This window comes from Triticum urartu, chromosome 7, assembly GCF_003073215.2.
Source record: "Triticum urartu cultivar G1812 chromosome 7, Tu2.1, whole genome shotgun sequence".
Lineage (NCBI taxonomy): Eukaryota > Viridiplantae > Streptophyta > Magnoliopsida > Poales > Poaceae > Triticum > Triticum urartu.
In genome coordinates this window covers 377,834,683-377,862,638 of record NC_053028.1, presented here as the reverse complement: position 1 = coordinate 377,862,638, position 27,956 = coordinate 377,834,683, and the positions used below count along the sequence as shown (strand labels likewise).

At 42.0% G+C, this 27,956-nt stretch overlaps 1 long non-coding RNA gene across 1 annotated transcript; it reads left to right on the top strand.

The window, feature by feature from the left end:
• The first annotated feature begins 6,133 nt into the window (after positions 1–6,133).
• On the top strand, positions 6,134–7,122 carry LOC125519918. The gene is made up of 3 exons (XR_007288376.1): positions 6,134–6,201; positions 6,401–6,465; positions 7,102–7,122. It is a non-coding gene; the product is annotated as an uncharacterized LOC125519918 (long non-coding RNA).
• The last annotated feature ends 20,834 nt before the right edge of the window (positions 7,123–27,956 follow it).

Sequence of the window (27,956 nt, the reverse complement as noted above, 5' to 3'; positions counted from 1 at the left end):
AAGTAATTCACGTTGATAATATGGTGGAACCCAACGAGTACGCATAGCAGTTTTCAAAGCAGCCCAAGTAGCAGGAATGGGATATAATCTACAATGCTCAGACCACCAAACACATGCAAAACTAGTGAATGCACAAACAACAGCAGGAACACGTCTCTCCTTGGGATATTGTAAACATGTAAATCGTTGTTCAGTTTCTAACTCCCAAGTAAGATATATATCAGGAACATATCTACCCTCAAATGGTGGAATATTCAATTTTAGTTTAGGGAGATGGTCATGATCTCGTACCTGAGGGTGAGCCCTACCATTGCCATTATTTGCAAGTGGACGACCTGATGGTTGTTGTGCTGGTGGTGGCACGTAGTTCTGATTTTGATCAACCTCATCCTCGTAATCGCCAGCAAAATCATCCTCCTCCGCATCAGCAGCAGGAGCCACAAAAGTAGCAACAGCAGCACCAACAGTTTGGCCAGGTGCAAGAGGGAGACGGCTCGCTCGGCGGAGGGCTATTTCACGATGTGTAGGTAGTCGTCGTTGTTGTTGTTGTAGAGGTGCGTTAGGTGCAGCCGGTGGTGGTGGTGGAAGACGCGTGAGCAATTCATTAAACCTGTTATCGAGCTTTGTTTCGAATGTCTTCTCCATGTCATCTATCTTCTCCATGGCCTCTTCAAATCTGTTTAGCACATCCTGCACCTGTCCATTCATCATTTGCTGAAATTTATCATGCAACTCCTGATTCGTCATGTTCTCCCAGTCAGTCTCGTCGGCTTGTGATCCTGCCATGGTTAGCAACAATAGAAAACACACAAGAATATGATCCTACAGAATACTAACAAGAGGTGGTGGTGGCGGGGGTCACAAATCCGTCAAGCAAATCTCAAATTCTTACCAGTTCTTACCCAGCAGCAGGCGGTGATCGGCAACCGTTGTAGTCAAAACTCTCAAAAGCTTGGATAGAGCGATTGCCAGGGAGAGTCAAACGCAGGACGTAGAGGTATGTGGAGCTGGGAAGGCTTATAGTATGGTAGCAAAAAGGGTCAGCAATAATCAATTCAGAGATGCAAAGTTGAATAAACGCTCAACGACGGTACTGTGCTGGTCCTGACGCGAGCCTGGAACACTAACAAAATCACGGCGCTGCACGTAAATAAGGGAAAAGCACACTCTGGAACTTTTTTTTTCGCTTTTTTTTTGCGCTCCTCTTTTTTTTTGCGCTCCTCTTTTTTTTGTGCGAAAAATTACTATAATGGCGAGTGTCTCAAAACTCTTCCCTCGTCAAACTGATAGGATGGGCATGAAATTTTTTTTTTTCACTTTTTTTTCGGAAATCAGGGCAGCGACGACGAAAAAGTGCGACAAAAAATCACTATGATGGCACGTGGCTCAAAAGACTCAGAAAAACCTAAAAATAGGATAGGGAAAAAAATATTTTTGCCCGTGAAAATTTTGGCCTAAAAACTGCCCGGGGGTCTCCAGACTCTTTTTTTTTTCCCGAGACCTACGCAGGCAAGGAAACACGAATCGGAATTGAGATTGATCGCAAGAACAAACCTAATATGAGAAGAACTCGGATTGGTGGTGGATATATGGTTACAGATTGGTGGTGGTATATGGATACAGATTGGTGGTGGTATATGGATACGGATTGGTGGTGGTATATGGATACGGATTCAGAACGGTGGCGGATAAGCAATGGTGGTAGATGGGCGATGATGATGGTGCGGCGGCGGCGTGACAACTTATGACCAGAACTCGAAACTCTAAAAGACTAGACTCTAAGACCAGCAACTTGACACAACGATGCAACAGCAAATTCAACAAAGCAAAAACCCTAAAAAGATTATGCAAAGGCTCAGATTGGTTCGGATATGATGAACTAACCCTAATTTTTTTTGTGGCTTTTTCGTGGACTGTAGGTATGAAGAACAGACTCGATCTAATCTACGAAAAACTGTAAAAATCTCACCGAGCAACCTGGAAATCTGATACCACTTGATAAAGGCAAAGGTGTCCCGATGTTTCGATGAGATGGTGGCTATCGTTTTCTGTGGGAGTCGACCTTGACGATCCGACTATGAACGTGCGAGACGTCACGCCTTAGCAATCGCTAAACCAACTTCCGAGGGGTTATTGACCACGCCGGAGCACGATCAACCTGACCACGAGGGCCTGTTTCCTGCAAGCAAACGAAGAACAAGCAAGAAACTGAGATTGCAATCGGGATATTGCGAATATAAGATGAAAGCTTTATTGATCAAGGTGGGGTTCTGTGACGTCTTGGTCTGGTCGTTGGACACAAACGAAGTACGAGAAGTTGCAGCTATGGCGAACTTTTAATCTAAACAAAACCCAAAGTCTAAACGACGCCCTAAGGGCTGTATATATGGAGGAAGAGAGGGGAATTTCGTGGCCCTTGAGGGTGGGGTCCGAAACCAACCCTAACTCTTGTTTCCCCACACATACGGACTCTAAAAATAGCCTATACTTAAGTATTTCGAAATTACATGGGCCTGGCCCATTAATAAGGTGACGCAGCACCTAGAATAGCCTATGGACGAATATTATGAAGTGGCATCTTGTATATTTCTTCCATGGCTTCACGCACTCCTTATGGCGGCTTCAAAGTCCTGAAATCATCACTTGTAACTCCGTTCTTGATCCCCTTGCGCATGCCATCAACTCCATGCGTGTTCTTTCTCCAATGTTCATCCTTCTCCAAGCTAGGCCCTTCATTTGAAAGCAAAACAAATGTATCCAATTTAGGCAGCATCATAATCTCATGAACATTAGAATCATTACCAAGAAACGAAAGTACCTGGTAATTTAATTGGCGTGCGCGAGCTCTAGTAATTGGTCCAGTATATGTAACAGTAGGGGCTGTGGGTGTAACAATGGTATTGATGTCCTCATCACCGGAGATGATACGCCGACGCCGTCGTCCATTACAAGAGATCGACCTCTCTCATCTACGGCTTCGGACCGGGATCCTTGCATCCCGTCCTCTCGCTTCATCCTCGCCATCATGCACCTTGCCGGCGCTGCTCGTACGACCGTCTCATCAACCGACCTAGGATATTTCCCCCGCCACCACCGTCTACCCTCCTAGATCTGCTTCCACACCACCGAAACCCATCGCTACCGCAGCACCGTCAAATTCTCAACAGATGCATACACGGCGCCGCACCAGAGGCAGTACTCTTTCATATCTGCTCAACTTATTTATCGCTGCAAGAAAATAGATCGCCACATCTTTAATCTAATTTCTTGTCCATCACTTACTTGTTAGTTGAAAGCAAACATTGGTTGCGAAGTTGCCTTTGTCTGGTTTGCAACTTCAGATCCGCCATGGCACGCTCAACACTATACTAGCAATGCTTATGGTTTTCCCATTTTATATTCCACACTACACTACTGTAGGTTGCTGCTAACGCGACACTACGATCAGAGACCCTTCGACGAAACTGTGTGCGATGCAATAATCGTAAACAGTGGTGTAAAATAACCGTCAAAAAGGTGCACAACGTTTGCGATGACGGATGCTCCAAACACAGTTCAAATTTTAGTTACTTGTGCGATGCAGGGCATATGGTTCAGTATTTACTATTTGCGATGTGGCAGAACAAAAGAAACGGGCAGCCGGATGAAGGCGTGTGCGATATACAGCTTACGGTTCACTCGGATGAACTGTTTGTGATTAGGCAACACAACAGAAACGGCCAGCCAGAAAAAAGATGTGTGCGATATACGACATACGGTTCACTCAGATGAACTGTTTTCGATTAGGCAACGCAACAGAAACGGTTCAACCAGTTCAAGGTGTGTGCAATGGAGGGCACATCACTACTAGAAAACATGTTATAGATAATATAGACACTAATGGCGCATTATACATACGGTGCGCCACTACTATATAGTAATGGCGCACCTATACATAGTGCGCCATTAGTATCTAAAATAGTAATGGTGCACCTAGTAAAAAGTGCGCCACTACTATGTTTGACCAAGCTTTGACCCACTTCTGAACATAGTAATGGCGCACTTTTCCCCTGATGCGCCATTGCTATTTTTGATACTAATGGCGCACTTTTCCATGCGGTGCGCCATTGTGGTTTTGTAGGCAAGTGCCGCAGCCCGACCGCCCACCATCTCTCTCCTCTCTCTCTCGCACGGAACCCTATCCTCTTCTCCCTCACCCCACGCACACACGTCTCTCGGCCTCGCCCCGGCCCCGATCCATGCCGCCTCCCAGTGCTCCCTCCTCTTCCTGCGCGGCGACCCTTGCCCTCCTCTCTCTTCGGTCCCCTTCGCGCCTCCTCGCGGCGGTCGCAGCCAAGGAGCCCGAGCTCGGCGGCGACAGATCGGAAGGCAGCGTCGGCGCTGGATCTGGGAGTGGTGGAGCCGCCGCCGTCTCCACTCGCCGGGAACCGGCCAGATCCGCCCCACGAGCTTCACAGGTGCCACCCCCTCCGCCACCAGCCACGGGGACATCCTCGAGGCCGTCGTCATCACCGACCGCGCCACCGGGAGGTCCAAGGGATACAGATTCGTGAGCACGCTTCCTTCCTCCTCCTCTATTTCTTCTTTCCTGCTTTGTGTTCTTCCGGGGTGGGGATCATGGGGAGGGTTTGATTTTCAAGCTAGAGTTTTGTGATATTTTGGCCAGAGGTTTGTGGGGATCAGGGGTCTGGGGTTCAATTGGGGTGGTTTGTGACCTCCAACGGCGGTGATCGGCTTGCAAGGCTTGTGAATTTGGGAGTTTTGCGGTGCTAATAATAGAGCAAGCTCGCGGAGCTGATTGCTTTGGGACGGTAACAGGGAAATTTTTCATGAGGCCTAAGGCGTCGTCCATGTAAAAACATTTTTTGGCTGCTTGGGAATTTTTAGGCCTCTAAATTGGACTAAAATTTAGGTGTTTCATCACGAATTGCAGAACTATTTGAAGTGAATGCGGAAGCAATTTCGTTTTGGGGAAGGAAAATTGGGGGAATGTGTTTCAACGATGTTAATTTGTCTTAATTTTGTGCGGACATGCGAACAGGTGACCTTCCACGATCCAGATTCAGCGAGGATGGCCTGCATGGATCCCTATCTAGTAATTGACGGGCGGCATGCCAACTGTAATCTTGCCATCCTGTGGCGACCTGGACCAGTTGTGCCTTTTGGTCAGTCTCTGACCTGGTTTTCTATTGCCCCAATTACAACTTTTTGAACTGCCAAATCTCTGTTGAGTTCTTTCCTGTAGCTTAATATTTTGCCCAGCTGGTTTAATTTAAAGTCAATGCCTGTTTCCAGTGTATTAGAGTTGCCATAATCATCCCATTTTCTATCATTTCAGAGTCTCTAGGATATACAGGTATATGATGTAATACTTTGCTCCCTGTCAATGAGTACGCTCAGAGTTTCTCGAGCATTTTTTGGGATCGTCAATTTGTTTAGCCATGTCATATAGATATTGTTATGATTGGTTAATATCCAACTGTGGTAGGTAGACGATAGAAATAAAATGCATTACTGATCTAAATGGGGTTCAGTAGTTCATAGTTACACTCATTGAGAGGTAATATAACTTAATATCAGTTTAATGTGTATGACTGTAACTTGCGCGGAGGAGCAGAGGCGGCAGCCCGCGCGCAGGGCGGTTGCTCCGGCCAGCCCCTTTGACTTCTCCACCATGATGAACTTGCTGAATGTAACCAAGAGCTTATACTGAATTATCTGAATGAAGCGTTTACAGTTTCATACTCTATTTTGTTCTGTTCATTTTCATACGCGAGTTCTTGGAGGACTTACATATACTACAGGTTTGAATCGGTTGTTAATTTGGTTGGGTTTCACTGAAGATATTCGCGTCCATTTTTAACATATTCGAACTTGCTCAATGTAACCAATCTCTACTGAACCATTTTACAGTTTCTGCAAAACTAGAAATACTCTGCTCTGTTCTCTCCATTGTCAAAGTTGAGTTCTTGGGAAGATTTATTTATACAAGCTCAAATTTCCTGTGAATTTGTTTCGATTTCATGGGAATTTGTGTGACAATTAACTTGAATCGTGGATTTTGTTGTGGCGTGGGCGCAGGACCCGAGCATCAAGGAGATGGCGGAGTAGATCGCCAAGGACCCGTCCTTCGGCGAGATGCCCCGTAAATCTACTGTATGATCAATCAAAACACGTTTTGTCCAAAGTCCAAACTTAATGGTAAACAAGAGGCTAATCTTGCTATTTTTGTTTGTTATGCGGTTTGCACTTTCTGTTTCCTTGAACAGTTTATAGTTAATCTAATTTACATTTTTTATGTTAACTTTAGCAATTAATTTACCTCAAACAAGGTAATTTTTTATGTTAAGAAATTAGAATGTTTGTGACCGACTGTTTAATAAGATGCTCTTTTCACAAGGTGTGATATTGTGGCATATTTACCCTGGAGCTAGCATATATATGGAGCTGACTTTGTTCCTGGAGGTGAGCATATATTGTTGATCTTCTCATGTCAATTGCAGCAGTTCCTTGATTCACAATTTATATAGTGTGGTATAGTGGTTATATTTGGAGGTTTATCCCTGTGAAATAATCACCGCAAGGTGAGTACTTTCTGCAGCTAATGTGTTATGCATAAGCTCAGTGTGTTTGGTCAATTAGCTACTGCTTAATTATAATTGGTGACCTTCCATTGATGATAGGTTTAGAAATTATGCATTGAGTAACTAGGACCTGACCTAGAGTACTTGGTTAATTCAGTGATCTTTTAACAAAATTTTAACTGAATTATTTTGGGCAATGGAGTACTGAATTTTAACTGAGTAATTTGCACTTGCAGATGCACTAGACCACTTGTAAATTCTTTGGCTCCTCTTTAATCTGGTGCAATTACTTAACTGACGTTAATAGCCCTGACACTTGTAAGTAACCATATCATTCAAACATCCAATTAAATCTATTCTACTCCATTTCCTGAGATGAAATTGTGATGATGGGAGTGACATTAAACAACTTGAACATCTAATTGTGCATGTACTCCATTGTTATATACTGATCCATCTTGTCTTTGCCCCTTGTTAACATTCAAATTGTTAATTGCATTCAAAGTGTTAATTGCAGGAGCAGACACAGAGGAGGAATTTGCTACCTCAAAGCAGTTGATCGACGCTGGGAGGGTGGGTATGTGATGTCGGAGGCTGCCGGGAGGGTGGTGATGAGCTACCGAAGAGATGAGTTCTGGCTCTCCTCGATGCCAGGACGATGCGCTGCTGCCGATCGGACGTGGACTCGATTGATTTTGATTTGAAATATGACGGGTTGTAATGTAAAATGCACTTCAGTTCAAAATTTCCTCCCCTTGCGAGAGGTATTCTTGGACGGAGGGAGTAGAAGATTAGTTATAGGATTTTGTTTTATTTCTGTGCAATTTTCTTTTTATTGGATACTTGTAAAGACATGGTAATATTCTTGCTATAATAAAAATTATGGTTCTATTTCATTTTTTGTTTTTAAAATAGTTTTCCTTATAGGTTGTTTTTTGTAAATTTGTATTTTTTTGTTTTTCAAATATACTATTAGTGGCGCATTTCATCCTTTATTGGTGGCACACCTAGCTTTTTAGCTAGTGGCGCACCTCTAAGGTTACTAGTGGCGCACTTGGCTTTATTACTAGTGGGGAACCTAAGGGTTAGTAATGGCGCACTATTAGGTGCGCCATTACTGTATGGGATAGTAATGGCGCACCAAATGTGCGCCATTACTAAAACTTACTAATGACGTGCTAGTAATGGCGCACCTAATGTGCGCCATTAGTAGCCAAAATAGGTGCGCCAGTAATAACCTGTTTTCCAGTAGTGTATAGTTCATTTCGATAAATTGTTTGTGTTGAGCCAAGAGAACAGAAATGTTCCACATAAACAAGATGTGTGTAACACGCGACAAACATCAAATTACATAGGCGGCTAATACACACATGACATTTCCACACACCAAAGTAAACTATTACATGCATAATTAACGAGGATAAATGATCATCTGATTATCATCTACTTCTTGTGCTAGCTCGATGTTCCTTCGATGCTAAGTTTCCATTAGTTGATGGTATTTTATGAACATGCCACCGTTTCCTGCCATTTCCTCACCGGTTTCCTGCCACCTAGCGATATTGCGCATAAACCTAGGCGGCGCGCGATGCACAGAGGCAACAAGCACAGCCTGTAGCACATCCACCTTTTCCAAGCATGCCAACCCACCAAAGCACCGCCTCTACCATCAACCTCGTCGACGAGGAAAATGAGCAGGCGCCACGGCCCGTCGAGGCCGAGGCGCTCCCCGGCAACGCGATGGACGACGTCGTGATGCGCGTCATCGCCAGGGTTGAGCAGACCCTTGGCGCATGGCGCTTCAGCGTCGCGGATCAAGATAGGTATGTCAGCACCGACATGCTGCAACTCGCCGCACAACATGATCAATGGCGCACCGCAGAGCAAGCTAGGCGCATCCGCGCCGATAGGCTGCGGCTCACCGCATGGCAAGTCCGTTGGAGCGCCGCAGAGTGAGAGGCGCAGTGCACCGCACAGAAAGAGCGGATCCATCGGCGCTTGCCTGCTGCCGACAGGGTGTCGCAGCTGGGTACACGTCCTGTCAGTACCCCCATTCCTTGCTAGGAGTGGGCAGAGGCCCTCTACACCGTACTTACACTAGAGGCCGGGCGCGCCGTACTTGCACCGAACGCCCGCCGCGCCATTCACATGGGTCGCCCCGTTTGCCTTGTCCGCGGCCCGCTCAATGGCAATGCGCTAGTCGTTAGGCTTGACCACCTCCTTGGCCCAGGTGTCCACCTAGGCGCAGTAGAGGAACATGGCCGTCGCATCCTCGAGCTGGTAATCTCCAATGAAATAGCCAACTAGGAGCGCGAGATCGCGCTCCAGATGTACCGCGAGCGTGTCGACCGCTTGGACGAATGCGTGCACGAGTTCAGGCAGAGCAAAGAGCTCCCGTTGGCAAGGGTGCTGGTGATATGTCTCCAACGTATCTATAATTTTTGATTGCTCCATGCTATATTATCTACTGTTTTGGACTATATTGGGCTTTATTTTCCACTTTTATATTATTTTTGGGACTAACCTATGAACCGGAGGCCCAGCCCAGAATTGCTGGTTTTTGCCTATTTCAGTATTTCAAAGAAACATAATATCAAACGGAGTCCAAACGGAATAAAACCTCCGGGAACGTGATTTTCTCACCGAACGTGATCCAGGAGACTTGGACCCTACTCCAAGGAGTCAAAGAGGCGGTCACGAGGGTGGGGGCGTGCCCCCCTGCCTCGTGGGTCCCTCGGTGCTCCACCGACGTACTCCTTCCTCCTGTATATACCTATGTACCCCCAAACGATCAGAACAGGAGCCAAAAACCTAATTCCACCGCCGCAACTTTCTGTATCCACGAGATCCCATCTTGGGGCCTGTTCCGGAGCTCCGCCGGAGAGGGCCGTCATCACGGAGGGCTTCTACATCATCATCAGACCTTCGGGTCCATAGTTAGTAGCTAGATGGCTTCTTCTCTCTTTTTGGATCTCAATACAAAGTTCTCCCCCTCTCTCGTGGAGATCTATTCGATGTAATCTTCTTTTTGCGGTGTGTTTGTTGAGACCAATGAATTGTGGGTTTATGATCAAGTCTATCTATGAATAATATTTGAATCTTCTCTGAATTATTTTATGTATGATTAGTTATCTTTGCAAGTCTCTTCGAATTATCAGTTTGGTTTGGCCTACTAGATTGGTTTTTCTTGCCATGGTAGAAGTGCTTAGCTTTGGGTTCGATCTTGAAGTGTCCTTTCCCAGTGATAGAAGGGGCAGCAAGGCACATATTGCATCATTGCCATCGAGGATAACAAGATGGGGTTTATTTCATATTGCATGAATTTATCTCTCTACATCATGTCATCTTGCTTAAAGCGTTACTCTGTTTTTAACTTAATACTCTAGATGCATGCTGGATAGCGGTCGATGAGTGGAGTAATAGTAGTAGATGCAGAATCGTTTCGGTCTACTTGTCACGGACGTGATGCCTATATACATGATCATGCCTAGATATTCTCATAACTATGCTCAATTCTGTCAATTGCACAACAGCAATTTGTTCACCCACCGTAGAATACTTATGCTCTTGAGAGAAGCCACTAGTGAAACCTATGGCCCCCGGGTCTATTCTCATCATATCAATCTCCATCACTTTAATCTTGCTTTACTTTTTACTTTGCCTTTTACTTTTCAACTTGCACATCTATACCAAAAATACCAAAAATATTATATCTATCAGATCTCACTCTCGTAAGTGATCGTGAAGGGATTGACAACCCCTAATCGCGTTGGTTACGAGTAGCTATAGTTTTGTGAAGGTACGAGGGACTTGAGCGTGGCCTCCTACTGGATTGATACCTTGGTTCTCAAAATCTGAGGTAAATACTTACACTACTCTGCTGCATCATCCCTTCCTCTTCGGGGAAATCCAACGCAAGCTCAAGAGGTAGCAAGAAGAATTTCTGGCGCCGTTGCCGGGGAGTCTACGCAAAAAGTCAACATACCAAGTACCCATCACAATCCCTATCTCTCGCATTACATTATTTGCCATTTGCCTCTTGTTTTCCTCTCCCCCACTTCACCATTGCCGTTTTATTCGCCCTGTCTTTCCCAATCACCTTCTCCTTCCCTTTCTCTGTTTTCCCTTTTTCTCGCTAGCCTTTTTGTTTGCCCGTGTGTTGGATTGCTTGTTTGTCGCGATGGCTCAAGATACTACCAAATTGTGTGACTTCACCAATAACAATAATAATGATTTCCTTAGCACTCCGATTGCTCCTCTTGCCAATACTGAATCTTGTGAAATCAATACTGCTTTGTTGAATCTTGTTATGAAAGATCAATTCTCTGGCCTTCCTAGTGAAGATGCCGCTACTCTTCTGAATAGCTTCGTTGATTTATGTGATATGCAAAAGAAAAAAGATGTCGATAATGATGTCGTTAAATTGAAGCTATTTCCTTTTTCTCTTAGAGGTCGTGCTAAAGCTTGGTTTTCGTCTTCGCCTAAAAATAGTATTGATTCTTGGAACAAGTGCAAAGATGCTTTTATCTCTAAGTATTTCCCTCCCGCTAAGATCATCTCTCTTAGAAACGATATTATGAACTTTAAGAAACTTGATCATGAACATGTTGCACAATCTTGGGAGAGAATGAAATTAATGATACGTAATTGTCCTACTCATGGTTTGAATTTGTGGATGATTATACAAATTTTTTATGCCGGATTCAATTTTGCTTCTAGAAATATTTTAGATTCGGCCGCGGGAGGCACTTTTATGGAAATCACTTTAGGCGATGCTACTAAACTCCTAGATAATATTATGGTTAATTATTCTCAATGGCATATTGAAAGATCTTCTAATAAAAAAGTGCATGCGATAGAAGAAACCAATGTTTTGAGTGGAAAGATGGATGAACTTATGAAACTATTTACTACTAAGAGTGTTTCTTCTGATCCTAATGATATGGCTTTGTCTACTTTGATTGAGAATAACAATGAATTTATGGATGTGAATTTTGTTGGTAGGAATAATTTTGGTAGCAACGCTTATAGAGGGAATTTTAATCCTAGGCCATATCCTAGTAATTCTTCTAATAATTATGGGACTTCCTACAACAACTCTTATGGAAATTATAATAAGATGCCCTCTGAATTTGAGAATAGTGTTAAAGAGTTTATGAATTCACAAAAGAATTTTAATGCTTTACTTGAAGAGAAATTACTTAAAGTTGATGATTTGGCTAGGAACGTTGATAGAATTTCTCTTGAGATTGATTCTTTAAAGCTTAGATCTATTCCTCCTAAGCATGATATCAATGAGTCTCTCAAATCCATGAGAATTTCCATTGATGAGTGCAAGGAAAGAACCGCTAGGATGCGTGCTTCCAAAGATGCCTTTATTAAAGCGTGTTCTTCCAATTCCTATGAAAATCAAGCTGAAGATCTAAAAGTGATTGATGTGTCTCCTATTAAATCTTTGTTTTACAATATGAATCTTGATGAAACTGAATATGATCTTCCTTTACCTAGAAGGCGTTCTAAAAATTCGGAGTATTTAGATCTTTATGATTGAAATTGATGAAAGTGGGATTGAAAGAAATAAAAATCTAGATGTTGCTAAACCCACTATATTGGATTTCAAGGAATTTAATTATGAAAGTTTGCTCTTTAATTGATTGTATTTCCTTGTTGCAATCCGTGCTAAATTCTCCACATGCTTATAGTCAAAAGAAAGCCTTCACCGAACATATTGTTGATGCCTTGATGCAATCTTATGAAGAAAAACTTGAGTTGAAAGTTTCTATCCCTAGAAAACTCTATGATGAGTGGGAACCAACTATTAAAATTAAAATTAAAGATCATGAGTTTTATGCTTTGTGTGATTTGGGTGCTAGTGTCTCCACTATCCCCAAAACTTTGTGTGATTTGCTAGATTTCCGCAATTTTGATGATTGCTCTCTAAACTTGCATCTTGCGGATTCTACTATTAAGAAACCTATGGGAAGGATTAATGATGTTCTTATTGTTGCAAATAGGAATTATGTGCCCGTAGATTTCATTGTTCTTGATATAGATTGCAATCCTTCTTGCCCTATTATTCTTGGTAGACCTTTCCTTAGAACGGTTGGTGCGATTATTGATATGAAGGAAGGGAATATTAGATTTCAATTTCCATTAAAAAAAGGGCATGGAACACTTCAAGAAAGAAAATAAAATTGTCCATATGAAATATCATGAGAGCCACTTATGGATTGCCTACCAAAGATGGCAATACCTAGATCTATCCTCGCTTTTATGCCTAGCTAGGGGCGTTAAACGATAGCGCTTGTTGGGAGGCAACCCAATTTTATTTTTATTACTTGCTTTTTGCTCCTGTTTAGTAATAAATAAATTATTTATCCTCTGTTTTGGTTGTGTTTTTTATGTTTAATTAGTGTTTGTGCCAAGTAGAACCGTTGGGAAGACTTGGGGAAAGTCTTGTTGAACTTGCTGTAAAAAACAGAAACTTTAGCGCTCACAAGAACTGCTGTCATTTTTATTTGGAGAGTGATATTTAGTTAATTATTTTTGCCGATGATTAATAGAGAAATTTCTGACGTCCAGAAATTTATTTTAGAATTTTTGGGGCTCCAGATCTTGCGCTAGCTATAGATTACTACAGACTGTTCTGTTTTTGACAGATTCTGTTTTTCGTGTGTTGTTTGCTTATTTTGATGAATCTATGGTTAGTAAAATAGTTTATAATCCATAGAGAAGCTGGAATACAGTAGGTTTAACACTAATATAAATAAAGAATGAGTTCATTACAGTACCTTGAAGTGGTCTTTTGTTTTCTTTCGCTAACGGAGCTCACGAGTTTTCTACTTTAAGTTTTGTGTTGTGAAGTTTTCAAGTTTTGGGTGAATTATTTTGATGGATTATGGAACAAGGAGTAGCAAGAGCCTAAGCTTGGGGATGCCATGGCACCCCCAAGATAATCCAAGGACACCAAGAAGTCGAAGCTTGAAGGCATCCCCTCTTTCGTCCACTTCCATCGGTAATTTACTTGGAGCTATATTTTTATTCACCAACATGATATGTGTTTTGCTTGGAGCATCTTGTATTATTTGTGTCTTTGGTTGCTAGTGTGCCACAATCATCCTTGATGTACACACCTTTTGAGAGAGCCATACATGAATTAGAATTTGATAGAATACTTTATGTGCTTCACTTATATCTTCTTGAGCTAAGTAGTTTTGCTCTATGTGCTTCACTTATATCTTTTGAGCGCTATAATTTTGCTCTATGTGCTTCACTTAGATTTTTTAGCACGGTGGTGGATTTGTTTTAAAGAAACTATTGATCTCTCATGCTTCACTTAAATTATTTTGAGAGTCTTAATAACATGGTAATTTGCTTAATAATAACATGCTTGGTATTCAAGATTTGTGAAACTTTCTTTTGAGTGTGTTGAATACTAAGAAAAGTTGGATGCTTGATAATTTTTTTGAGATATGGAGGTAGTAATATCAAAGTCATGCTAGTATAGTAATTGTGAATTTGAGAAGTGCTTGAGTTAAAGTTTGCAAGTCCCATAGCATGCACGTTTGGTAAACGTTATGCAATAAATTTGAAACATGAGGTGTTATTTGATTGTCCTCCTTATGAGTGGCGGTCGGGGACGAGCGATGGTCTTTTCCTACCAATCTATCCCCCTAGGAGCATGCACGTAATACTTTGGTTTTTGATGGCTTGTAGATTTTTGCAATAAGTATATGAGTTCTTTATGACTAATGTTGAGTCCATGGATTATGCGCACTCTCACCCTTCCATCATTGCTAGCCTCTACGGTACCGTGCATTGCCCTTTCTCACATCGAGAATTGGTGCAAACTTCGCCGGTGCATCCAAACCCCGTGATATGATACGCTCTTTCACACATAAACCTCCTTATATCTTCCTCAAAACAGCCACCATACCTACCTATTATGGCATTTCCATAGCCATTCTGAGATATATTGCCATGCAACTTTCCACCATCCAGTTTATCATGACACATCCATAATTGTCATATTGCTTAGCATGATCATGTAGTTGACATAGTATTTGTGGCAAAGCCACCATTCATAATTTTTTCATACTTGTCACTCTCGATTCATTGCATATCCCGGTACACCGCCGGAGGCATCCATATAGAGTCATACTTTGTTCTAGTATCGAGTTGTAATCATTGAGTTGTAAATAAATAAAAGTGTGATGATCATCATTCAATAGAGCATTGTCCCAAAAAAAGGCCAAAGAAAAAAAAGAAGGCCCAAAAAAAGAAAATAAATAAAAATGGGCAATGCTACTATTCCTTTTTCCACACTTGTGCTTCAAAGTAGCACCATGTTCTTCATATAGAGAGTCTCTTGAGTTATCACTTTCATATAGTAGTGGGAATTTTCATTATAGAACCTGGCTTGTATATTCCAACAATGGGCCTCCTCAAGTGCCCTAGGTCTTCGTGAGCAAGCAAGTTGGATGCACACCCACTTAGTTTCTTTTGTTGAGCTTTCGTACATTTATAGCTCTAGTGCATCCGTTGCATGGCAATCCCTACTCCTTGCATTAACATCAATCGATGGGCATCTCCATAGCCCATTGATTAGCCTCGTTGATGTGAGACTTTCTCCTTTTTTGTCTTCTCCACATAACCCCCATCATTATATTCTATTCCACCCATAGTGCTATATCCATGGCTCACGCTCATGTATTGCGTGAAAGTTTATGAGTTTGAAATTATTAAGGTATGAAACAATTGCTTGGCTTGTCATCGGGGTTGTGCATGATGAGAGCATTCTTGTGTGACGAAAATGAAGCATGACTAAACTATATGATTTTGTAGGGATGAACTTTCTTTGGCCATGTTACTTTAAGAATACATAATTGCTTTGTTGGTTTGCTTGAAGTATTATTATTTTTATATCAATATAAACTTTTGTCTTGAATCTTTCGAATCTGAATATTCATATCACAATTAAGAAGATTTGCATTGAAACTATGCCAAGTAGCACTCCGCATCAAAAATTCTCTTTTCATCATTTACCTACTCGAGGACGAGCAGGAATTAAGCTTGGGGATGCCTGATACGTCTCCAACGTATCTATAATTTTTGATTGCTCCATGCTATATTATCTATTGTTTTGGACTATATTGGGCTTTATTTTCCACTTTTATATTATTTTTGGGACTAACCTATTAACTGGAGGCCCAGCCCAGAATTAATGTTTTTTGCCAATTTCAGTATTTCGGAGAAACAGAATATCAAACGGAATAAAACCTTCAGGAACGTGTTTTTCTCACCGAACGTGATCCAGGAGACTTGGACCCTACTCCAAGGAGTCAAAGAGGCGGTCACGAGGGTGGGGGCACGCCCACCCCCCTAGGGCGCGCCCCCTGCCTCGTGGGTCCCTCGGTGCTCCACCGACGTACTCCTTCCTCCTATATATACCTACATACCCCCAAACGATCAGAACAGGAGCCAAAAACCTAATTCCACCGCCGCAACTTTCTGTATCCACGAGATCCCATCTTGGGGCCTGTTCCGGAGCTCCACCGGAGAGGGCCGTCATCACGGAGGGCCTCTACATCATCATCAGACCTTCGGGTCCATAGTTAGTAGATAGATGGCTTCTTCTCTCTTTTTGGATCTCAATACAAAGTTCTCCCCTCTCTCGTGGAGATCTATTCGATGTAATCTTCTTTTTGCGGTGTGTTTGTTGAGATCGATGAATTGTGGGTTTATGATCAATTCTATCTATGAATAATATTTGAATCTTCTCTGAATTCTTTTATGTATGATTAGTTATCTTTGCAAGTCTCTTTGAATTATCAGTTTGGTTTGGCCTACTAGATTGGTTTTTCTTGCCATGGGAGAAGTGCTTAGCTTTGGGTTTGATCTTGCGGTGTCCTTTCCCAGTGACAGAAGGGGAAGCAAGGCACGTATTGCATTGTTGCCATCGAGGATAACAAGATGGGGTTTATTTCATATTGGATGAACTTAACTCTCTACATCATGTCATCTTGCTTAAAGCGTTACTCTGTTTTTAACTTAATACTCTAGATGCATGCTGGATAGTGGTCGATGAGTGGAGTAATAGTAGTAGATGCAGAACCGTTTTGGTCTACTTGTCACGAATGTGATGCCTATATACATGATCATGCCTAGATATTCTCATAACTATGCTCAATTCTGTCAATTGCTCAACAGTAATTTGTTCACCCATCGTAGAATACTTATGCTCTTGAGAGAAGCCACTAGTGAAACCTATGCCCCCCAGGTCTATTCTCATCATATCAATCTCCATCACTTTAATCTTGCTTTTCTTTTTTACTTTGCCTTTCACTTTTCAACTTGCATCTCTATACCAAAAATATTATATCTATCAGATCTCACTCTCGTAAGTGACCGTGAAGGGATTGACAACCCCTAATCGCGTTGGTTGCGACTAGCTATCGTTTTGTGCAGGTACGAGGGACTTGAGCGTGGCCTCCTACTGGATTGATACCTTGGTTATCAAAAACTGAGGGAAATACTTACGCTACTCTGCTGCATCATCCCTTCCTCTTCGGGGAAATCCAACGCAAGCTCAAGAGGTAGAAGTTGGTCATGGTCTCATGGACGCGTTTTATTTTGTTGAGTCATTTCAACGTGGATAGCTATGTATTCACAACAATCATAGTATTGCTCTGTTTCAATGTGTGTACTCTGTTTTCCGTTCTTATATGTTCTGTTTCAATGTGTGTATATATGCTTTCCATTCTGTATATGTGGATGATAGAAGCTAGATTCAAATTAGTATACAAAAACAGTTAGAAAATGGAATTCATAATATATATATATATATATATTAATTGTTCATTAGTTCATCACAGAATATATATATAATATCATCACATATACGTGATGATACTTAACTACTAGGTACAATGCATAAAATTGAAAACGAACAATACTAAAACTAATAATCCCTCCTGGGGCCAGTATTCCGGTAGCCCCTCGCCAGCAGCTCCGTGATGCGTGGCGTCTTCCTAGTGCAGAGGCGGTACTACGCCTCCTCCGCCTCGCGGCGCTTGACGTACTGATCCGCCTCTTGCTGGCAAACGCGCGCGAATGATCTTACCATTTCGTTGGGCACCCACCGAAGCTCCTCGACGGTGGCACACTAGAGCTTATGACCTTCCTCGTGACCTTCCTCGTGAAGTATGCATATTCGTACACCTCCTCCGCATGACGACGCACCCGCCCCCAAAGCTCCGCTGCCTCCTTTTTCTAGACGGCATCACGGGCTTCATAGGCCGTCTGGTACCTGGCTTCCTCCTCCTCCATCTCCTTCTTGAACGCCACTTGTCTCGCTTTCTCAGCTGGCGGTAGTGACTTCCACAGACAAAGATTGTATTGGCCCCAAAACCAATCCAAAGTTGGGATGGTCCAGCGCAACCTCGTCCGGCGGCGCGTAGGGGTCCTCGTCGCTGCTATTCGAGTGAGCGTCCTCGGTGGGCGGCGACACCTCGTCGGCGCGTCGGCAGGCCGGTGGCGCCATGGCAGAGAATTGAGAGAGAGAGAGAGAGGGCGAGCGAGGCGAGGATGTAGATGACAATGCAGGTGGGACGACGTGAGCAAGGTAGTATTTATTGGCGTCTCGAATCTAGATCGATGGGAACAGTTCACATGCCAGTCATCGGAATTTATGAGTACTATTGTTTGAATTACACACGATTCTCGCAGCAAAATCTATGTGTGACCAATACAGAACCGTTTCTGATTAATGACCCCCGCCACTCACCTACCAAACCTCGAGCCACGAGATAGAGTGCCAATCGTGTGGGGGCTGGTTGTCTTGCCAGATCTTTACATTTTATTTTTTGAACACCAGATATTTACATCGTCTCATGATTTTTTAACTCACACACAAGTACACAAAAATATGATTTTTCAAACCGTTATGGTTGGCTCTTGCATGTAGATGTAGTTCAAATTTGTATTACAGTCATTAAAAAGCTGGAAAGTCAATTAAATATCTTTAAAAGGTCAAATGACCCCTAAATTTTTTCTAAATTTTCACATGACAGTTGTAGTAGTGCATGTTAAACATAGAAAAAAATTGAAGGCCATAATAGGAACCTATCTCCTACTCGTCATCACACATGCATTGTTCCCTCTCGGAACCACGAGCCTTCTAGTGAGTTGCTCCCGTTTGTGAGGGGTGTGTGTCCAAACTTTCGTCAAACAGACCAATTTTTTTACCACATCATCTTGATGGCATGACATTACATCAAGCAAGGTTTCATGTTTTTCTGATCATTTTTTAATTTTTTGGAATTAAAATTCCATGGCACCCCATGTATGTGCCCATGTCGTGGGACCAATATGTTTGAAAATTCCTTCTAATTTACTGCACATGGAATTAACTCGCACACAAGTACACAAATGATTTTCCAAACTATTATGGTTAGCCGTTGCATGTAGATGTAGTTCAAATTTGAATTACGGTCATTAAATGGCTAGAAAATCACTTAAATATCTTTAAAAGGTCAAATGACCCCTGGAATTTTCCAAAATTTCACATGACAGTTGTATTAGTGCATGTTAGACGTAGAAATTTTTTTGAAGGCCATAAGAGGAAGCTATGTTCCATTCGTCATCAAACATGCATTGTTCCCTCTCGGAACCACGAGCCTTCTAGTGACTTGCTCCGGTTTGTGAGGGGGTGTGTCTACACTCTCGGCAAACAGGCCAATTTTTTTACCACATCATCTTGGTGGCATGACATTACATCAAGCAAGGTTTCATGTTTTTCTGATCATTTTTCAATTTTTTTGAATTAAAATGCCATGGCACTCCATGCATGTGTCCATGTTGTGAGGCCAATATTTTTGAAAAATTCCTTCTAAATTACTGCACATGGAATTAACTCACACACAAGTACACAAATATGATTTTTCAAACCATTATGGTTAGGCGTTGCATGTAGATGTAGTTCAAATTTGAATTACGGTCATTAAATGGCTATAAAATCACTTAAATGTCTTTCAAAGGTCAAATGACCCCTAGAATTTTCCAAATTTTCACATTACAGTTGTAGTAGTGCACATTAAACATAGAAAAAATTGAAGGCCGTAAGAGGAAGCTATCTCATGTTCGTCATCAAACGTGCATTGTTCCCTCTCGGAACCACACACCTTCTAGTGAGTTGCTCTGGTTTGTGTGGGGTGTGTGTCCAAACTTTCGTCAAACATGCCAATTTTTTTTACCACATCATCTTGGTGGCAGGATATTACATCAAGCAAGGTTTCATGTTTTTCTGATCATTTTTTTTCATTTTTTGGAATTAAAATGCCATGGCAATCCATACATACATATGCATGTGTCCATGTCGTGACACCAATATGTTTGAAAATTCCTTCTAATTTACTACACATGGAATTAAATCGCACAGAAGTACACAAATATGATTTTCAAACCGCTATGGTTAGCCGTTGCATGTAGATGTAGTTGAAATTTGAATTACGGTCATTAAATGGCTAGAAAATCTGTTAAATGTCGTCAAAAGGTCAAATGACCCCTGAAATTTTCTAAATTTTCACATGACAGTTGTATTAGTGCACGTTACACGTAGAAAAAATTTGAAGGCCGTAAGAGGAAGCTATCTCCCGGTCATCATCAAACATGCATTGTTCCCTCTCGGAACCACGAGCCTTCTAGTGAGTTGCTCCAGTTTGTGAGGGGTGTGTGTCCAAACTTTTGTCACACATGCCAAATTTTTTACCACATCATCTTGGTGGCATGACATTACATCAACCAAGATTTCATGTGTTTTTGATATTTTTTTAATTTTTGGAATATAAATGCCATGGCACTCCATGCTTAATTGTGTCATAGCCATTAGACCAATATGTTTGAAAATTCCTTCCAATTTACCACACATGGAATTAAATAGCACACAAGTACACAAAATATGACTTTTCAAACTGTTATGGTCAGCTGTTGCATGTACATGTAGTTCAAATTTCAATTACGGTCATTAAATGGCTAGGAAATCACTTAAATGTCTTAAAAGGTCAAATCACCCCTGAAATTCTCCAAAATTTGAAATGACAGTTGTATTAGTACTACAAATTTTCTCGTACATTTAAAACACCATCCGTTGCCACTTTACTCCAAATTCATCTTTCATAGTTAATAAAAAATATCTACAACATCGCACACAGTTATTTTCTAGGAACCGTTTGTGATGAAAATATTTGGGTCTATTTAAGTCTTCCTCCTTAAGCTTCGCCGGCTCGTCTGCTCCAGTGCAAGCAACCACTGAACCCACAAATCTCGATCCCCATTCCCGCACCCCCTTTTTGCAAAGATGACGCCGTGAAAATGCTTTGTGATGGCACGTACGATGGCGGCGCCCCCCCTTAGCGACGGCGCCTGCGCCGAGAGCGCGGCCGCCTATGCCAAGAGTGCTGCCGCATCCACACTGAGCGCGGCCGCTTCCGTCGAGAGGGCGTCTGCGGCAGCCGACAGGGTAGCTGCAATAGTCGAGACGGCTGCAGCTGCTGCTGTGACGGCGGCTGCAAACGCCGAGAGAGCTCGAGCTGCCTTTCGTGCCGTCGATGTCGCCCTGGCCCCGGTCGAGGCCATCCACGCCAAGATCGAGGATGCACACACCAAGATATTCTAGGCCACCTCGGAATCCAGCATGCAACCCACGTCTGAAAAGGCGGTGGTGGCCATGGAGCACTTGCTTCCTCATTAGGTCGCCGAGCGGGAGCTATAGATGCAGGAGGCAGCGGAGATCGAGGAGCGCCGGGAGAAGGAGTTGCGTGTGGCCAAGGTCGAGGTAGAGAAGAGTCTGGCCGTCAAGGAATCGGCGGTGGAGTACCAACGCGAGCTCTGGCGCAGACACTACTATGAGTACTACAACCTTGAGGGCGGCGCCGTGGATGAGGACGAGGACGAGGACGCGGTCGACTTTAGCAGGGGGGACGCGGAGTCCACCAACGACGGCATGTCACCAGGACAAGTCATCATCGTCTCATATCACACCGGCGATTCATAGGCCGACGCGGCGGTGGATTTGTTAACATTATGCATACTTAGGCTTTGTTTTTAATCCATGTCTTTTTATTAGGGCAATGTTTAGGTCAACTGGCTCTGTTTAATTACTAAAATTACTAGATTCAGTAAGTGTGGTATGTTTGCTGTACGCTCTTTTGTGTGCCCAAATTAGCAAGCGATGTTAAATTATGCAATGACGTACCCGGGGAAATTTCCACCAAAATTTGAATTATCAAACTCATCCCATGCGCGTAAAGCAGAAGAATCGTTTGTGATGCACACAATCGTTCAAAGCGGTAGCATCGCGCGCAAAGTTTCCCTCCACATTTCCAAAATTTTGGCCTACCACCAAAATATCAACCCTACCCACTCCCCCCTTCCCAACCCCTTTTCTCCCCAACCACAAGTCACATTTCCACTATTTCCTCCTTCCTTGCTTCCTTCCTAAGCTATAGCCGCTTCCTCACTTGCTTCCTCACTCTCGCCGTCTCGCATCCTACCGCTGGGGTCGCCATGGTCTTCTTCAAAGACCTCTCCCGCGGTTCCTCCTCCAGCGACGACTCCTTCACCACCTGGGTATGCCTCTCTTCAATCTCTTGGGCTATGACTTGGGATGAAGGATTTTTACCCGGCAGTCGATTTAAGTCATTTCTTCCTCTTGTAGCTCCCTAGGACCATCAGTGGCAATGAATGGAGCGGGGTGGCTGAAGATCTATCTGCTCGTTGTCACCATCAAGCTCGATGCGTGAAGCTAGTTGCGTTTGAATCTGTGGATAGTGGGAGGATGTTTCTGACATGTGCAAAGAAGGTTAGACCCTCTTTCGTTGTTACAAATCATTTGTTAGATGTGATTCATACACTATCACGGTCCCAACCCATTCATACCACGCCTTCAACAAAACGCATCCTAAGACAGTGTCACAGTCTGTACCTAGTATCTAAAATTGTTGCCATCTAATCAGCGGTGTGATACGTCCATTTTGCATCATGCTTTTATATCGATATTTATTGCATTATGGGCTGTTATTACACATTATGTCACAATACTTATGCCTATTCTCTCTTATTTTACAAGGTTTACATAAAGAGGGAGAATGCCGGCAGCTGGGATTCTGGGCTGGAAGAGGAGCAAATATTAGAGACCTATTCTGCACAGCCCCAAAAGTCCTGAAACTTCAGGAAGTTATTTCCAGAATATATAAAAAATACTGAGCGCAAGAAGTACTAGAGGGGGCCACACACTAGCCACAAGGGTGGGGGCGCGCCCCCCTGCCTCATGGGCCCCCTGGTGGCCCTTCGATGCCCATCTTCTACTATATGGAGTCTTTCATAGAGGAAAAAATCAAAAGCAAGCTTTCAGGACGAGACTCCGCCGCCACGAGGCGGAACCTTGGCAGAACCAATTTAGGGCTCCGGCGGAGCTGTTCTGCCGGGGAAACTTCCCTCCGGGAGGGGAAAATCATCATTGACGATCCTCTCATCAAGAGAGGGTAAATCTACATCAACATCTTCACCAGCACCATCTCATCTCAAACCCTAGTTCATCTCTTGTATCCAATCTTTGTATCCAAACCTCAGATTGGTACGTGTGGGTTGCTAGTACTATTGATTACTCCTTGTAGTTGATGCTAGTTGGTTTACTTGGTGGATGATCATATGTTCAGATCCATTATGCATATTAATACCCCTCTGATTATGAACATGAATATGCTTTGTGAGTAGTTACGTTTGTTCCTCAGGACATGGGAGAAGTCTTGCTATTAGTAGTCATGTGAATTTGGTATTCGTTCGATATTTTGATGAGATTTATGTTTTCATCCCTCTAGTGGTGTCATGTGAACGTCGACTACATGACACTTCACCATTGTTTGGTCCTAGAGGGAGGCATTGGGAAGTAATAAGTAGATGATGGGTTGCTAGAGTGACAGAAGCTTGAACCCTAGTTTATGCGTTGCTTCGTAAGGGGCTGATTTGGATCCATATGTTTCATGCTATGGTTAGGTTTACCTTAATACTTCTGTTGTAGTTGCGGATGCTTGCAATGGGGGTTAATCATAAGTGGGATTCTTGTCCAAGTAAGGACAGCACCCAAGCACCGGTCCACCCACATATCAAATTATCAAAGTACCGAACGCAAATCATATGAACGTGATGAAAACTAGCTTGACAATAATTCCCATGTGTCCTCGGGAGCGCTTTCTTTCATATAAGAGTTTGTCCAGGCTTGTCCTTTGCTACAAAAAGGATTGGGCCATCTTGCTGCACCTTCTTTACTTCTATTACTTGCTACTCGTGACAAATTACCTTATCACAAAACTATCTGTTACCGATAATTTCAGTGCTTGCAGAGAATACCTTACTGAAAACTGCTTATCATTTCATTCTGCTCCTCATTGGGTTTGACACTCTTACTTATCGAAAGGACTACGATAGACCCCCTATACCTTTGGGTCATAAAGACTCTTTTCTGGCGCCGTTTCCGGGGAGTGAAGTGCCTTTGGTAGGTGGAATTTGGTAAGGAAAATTTTATATAGTGTGCTGAAATTTACTGTCGCTTGTTACTATGGAAAGTAATCCTTTGAGGGGCTTGTTCGGGGTATCTTTACCTCGACCGGTAGAGCAAATAGTTTCTCCTCAACCTACTGTACCTACTAAAATTGAAAATGTTTACTTTGAAATTCCTTCGGGTATGATAGAGAAACTGCTAGCTAATCCTTTTGCAGGAGATGCAACATTGCATCCCGACTTACACTTAATCTATGTGGATGAAGTTTGTGGATAATTTAAGCTTGCAGGTATGCCCGATGATGTTATCAAGAAGAAGGTCTTCCCTTTATCTTTGAAGGTAGATGCATTGACATGGTATAGGCTATGTGATGATATGGGATCATGGGACTACAAACGGTTGAAGTTGGAATTCCATCAGAAGTTTTATCCTATGCATCTTGTTCATCGTGATCGTAATTATATATATAATTTTTGGCCTCGCGAAGGAGAAAGCATCGCTCAAGCTTGGTATAGGCTCAAGTCAATGTTATATTCATGCCCCAATCATGAGCTCTCAAGAGAAATGATTATTCAAAAATTTTATGCTCGGCTTTCTGACAACAATCGCTCCATGCTCGATACTTCTTGTATTGGTTCCTTTATGATGAAGACTATTGAATACAAATGGAATTTATTGGAGAGAATTAAACGCAACTCTGAAGATTGGGATCTCGATGAAGGTAAGGAGTCAGGTATAACACCTAAGTTTGATTGTGTTAAATCTTTTATGGATACCGATGTTTTCCATAAATTTAGCACTAAATATGGACTTGACTCTGAGATAGTAGCTTCTTTCTGTGAATCCTTTGCTACTCATGTTGATCTCCCTAAGGAGAAGTGGTTTAAATATAATCCTCCCATTGAAGTAAAAGTAGTTGTACCTATTAAAGTTGAAGAAAAGACTATCACTTATAATGATCCTGTTGTTCCTACTACTTATGTTGAGAAACAGCCTTTCCCTGTTAGAATAAAGAATCATGCTAAAGCTTCAACTGTGGTCAAAAAAAGTAATATTAAGACACTTAAACCCCCTGAGAAAGTTAAAGTTGAACCTAATATTGCTATGGTTAAAGATTTCTTGGTCGATAATATTGATGGGCATGTTATTTACTTCTGTGATGAGACTTCTAGAATTGCTAAACAGGGTGCTAAGGATAAGCATAGACCTGTGGTAGGCATGCCTGTTATTTCTATTAAAATAGGAGGTCATTGTTATCATGGCTTGTGTGATATGGGTGCTACTGCCAGTGCAATACCTATTTCCTTATACAAAGAAATTATGCATGATATTGCACCAGCCGAGATAGAAGGCATTGATGTTACCATTAAGCTTGCTAATAGAGATACTATTTCACGAATTGGGATTGTTAGAGACGTTGAAGTCTTGTGTGGGAAGGCTAAATATCCTGCTGATTTTCTTGTTCTTGGTTCCCCGCAAGATAGCTTTTGCCCTATTATATTTGGTAGACTCTTCTTAAATATTGTCAATGCTAAGATAGACTGCAATAAGGATATTGTTTCTGTTGGTTTAGGGGATATGTCTCATGAGTTCAATTTTGCTAAATTTTGTAGACAACCCCATGATAAAGAATTACCTAGTAAATATGAAATTATTGGTATTTCTTCTATTGCCATGCCTCCTATTGATCCTTTAGAACAATATTTGCTAGACCATGAAAATGATATGTTCATGAATGAAAGAAGGGAAATAGATGAAGTATTCTTTAAACAGGGACCTATTCTGAAACACAATTTGCCTGTTGAAATCCTAGGGGATCCTCCTCCACCCAAGGGTGATCCTGTGTTTGAGCTTAAACCATTACCTGATATTCTTAAATATTCTTATTTTGATGAAATGAAAATATATCCTGTTATTATTAGTGCTAACCTTTCAGACAAGGAGGAAGAGAGATTATTGAAAACTCTGAAGAAGCACCATGCTGCTATTGGATATACTCTTGATGATCTTAAGGGCATTAGTCCCACTCTATGTCAACACAAAATAAATTTGGAGGAAGACGCCAAACCAGTTATTGATCATCAACGACAGCTGAATCCTATGATGAAAGAAGTGGTAAGAAAAGAAATATTAAAGCTCCTTGAGGCAGGTATAATTTATCCCGTTGTTGATAGTCAGTGGGTAAGTCCTGTTCATTGTGTCCCTAAGAAGGGAGGTATTACTGTTGTTCCTAATGATAAACATGAATTGATCCCGCAAAGAATTATTACAGGTTGTAGGATGGTAATTGATTTCCGCAAATTAAATAAGGCCACTAAAAAGGATCATTACCCCTTACCTTTTATTGATCAAATGCTAGAAAGATTATCCAAACATACACATTTTTTATTTCTAGATGGTTACTCCGGCTTCTCTCAGCTGATGATCAATCAAAGACCACTTTTACTTGCCCTTTCGGTACGTATGCTTATAGACGTATGCCTTTTGGTTTATGTAATGCACCTGCTATGTAACATCCCCAATTTCCAATTTGGAATGTTATACATTAGATCATCATTGCATACCATATTTTATTCTACATTTTGGTTGATCCTAGAAATCCTAAGCAACTCAAGGACCCACGGAGAGAGTTGGGGATTTCGTTATTTTCATATTTGAGTTTTCTCAAATTTTGAGAATAGGATCATTTGATTTTATTTATTTTATCATCAATTATTTCTATTACAAAAATATGAGAGAGGGAATAAAATGACTTTCCCAAAATAAAGAAATATTGAGGATCAAATAATAAAATCAAATACGATTTTATTTAGGAGTTTTTCGGTGTTTTATTTGAATTTAGGAAAAATGTGCGTTTTTCAAAATTGCATTTAGGTCCCAAATAAATGTTCACCTTGTGCGGCTTGATTTTAGAAGCCCGTGAAAATTTATTTTGGAATTTTTGGAGTCTGTTTAGTATTTCTTTTTATTTTTCTTCTGCGCGTAATATAAAAAAAACGAACCGACCTACGGGCCGTGTCCGACTAGGACTCCGGCCTGCCAGGGCTTTATAAGCCGGGGCAAACCCTAGCCCGCCGCCGCCCCAGCCTCGCACCCGCGCGCCGCCGCCGCCGCCTCGCCCGCACGCCACCCGAGGTTCGCCTCACCTCATAATCCGCGCCGTCGGTTTTTTTTTAAAAAAATCATTCGGTTTTTCCATTGGTTTTTCAGCCAGTTTATTTTCTAGTTTCGGTTTTTTAAATAGATCGGTTTTTCCGGTTTATTTAATTTAGCGAGCGTTCGTCGTTTTTCTTTTTCTCAGATTAAATCCGCGATTTTTCTGATCGTGATTCCTGATCCAATTTTCGTTTTAGTATAACTTTTCGCTCGTTTATCGGAATCAGGCGATTCAAGCGCCTGGAGTTTCGTCTCGAAACCCTCTATCCATTTAACCAACTTAAACGAGATTTTGCTACTATAAAATTTGCCCTAGATCCATATTAGTAGAACGAAGTTGTTTTCTTTCGCCGTTTGACTTTCATTGCTTCGTTCGATTTGATTCTTTTGCCAGCCGGAGTTCTTAAGTTGAACCTTCTGGTTAGATCTCTTATTTGCGTTTTACCCATGCATTAGATGAGTACTTATTGTATGCTTGTTTGTTTGTCTGCGATAAAATACCCGGAGTGTGCCGCACGTTACTTCGAATCTCTAGGTTTCGCAGATCATCAGTAAGGCAAGTAATACTTTGATCATATTTTTCCTACTACCCAGTTTTATTGCATTAGATCAATCCTCACACATTGCATGATTAGGATCTAATTAAATTGTGGGATGGG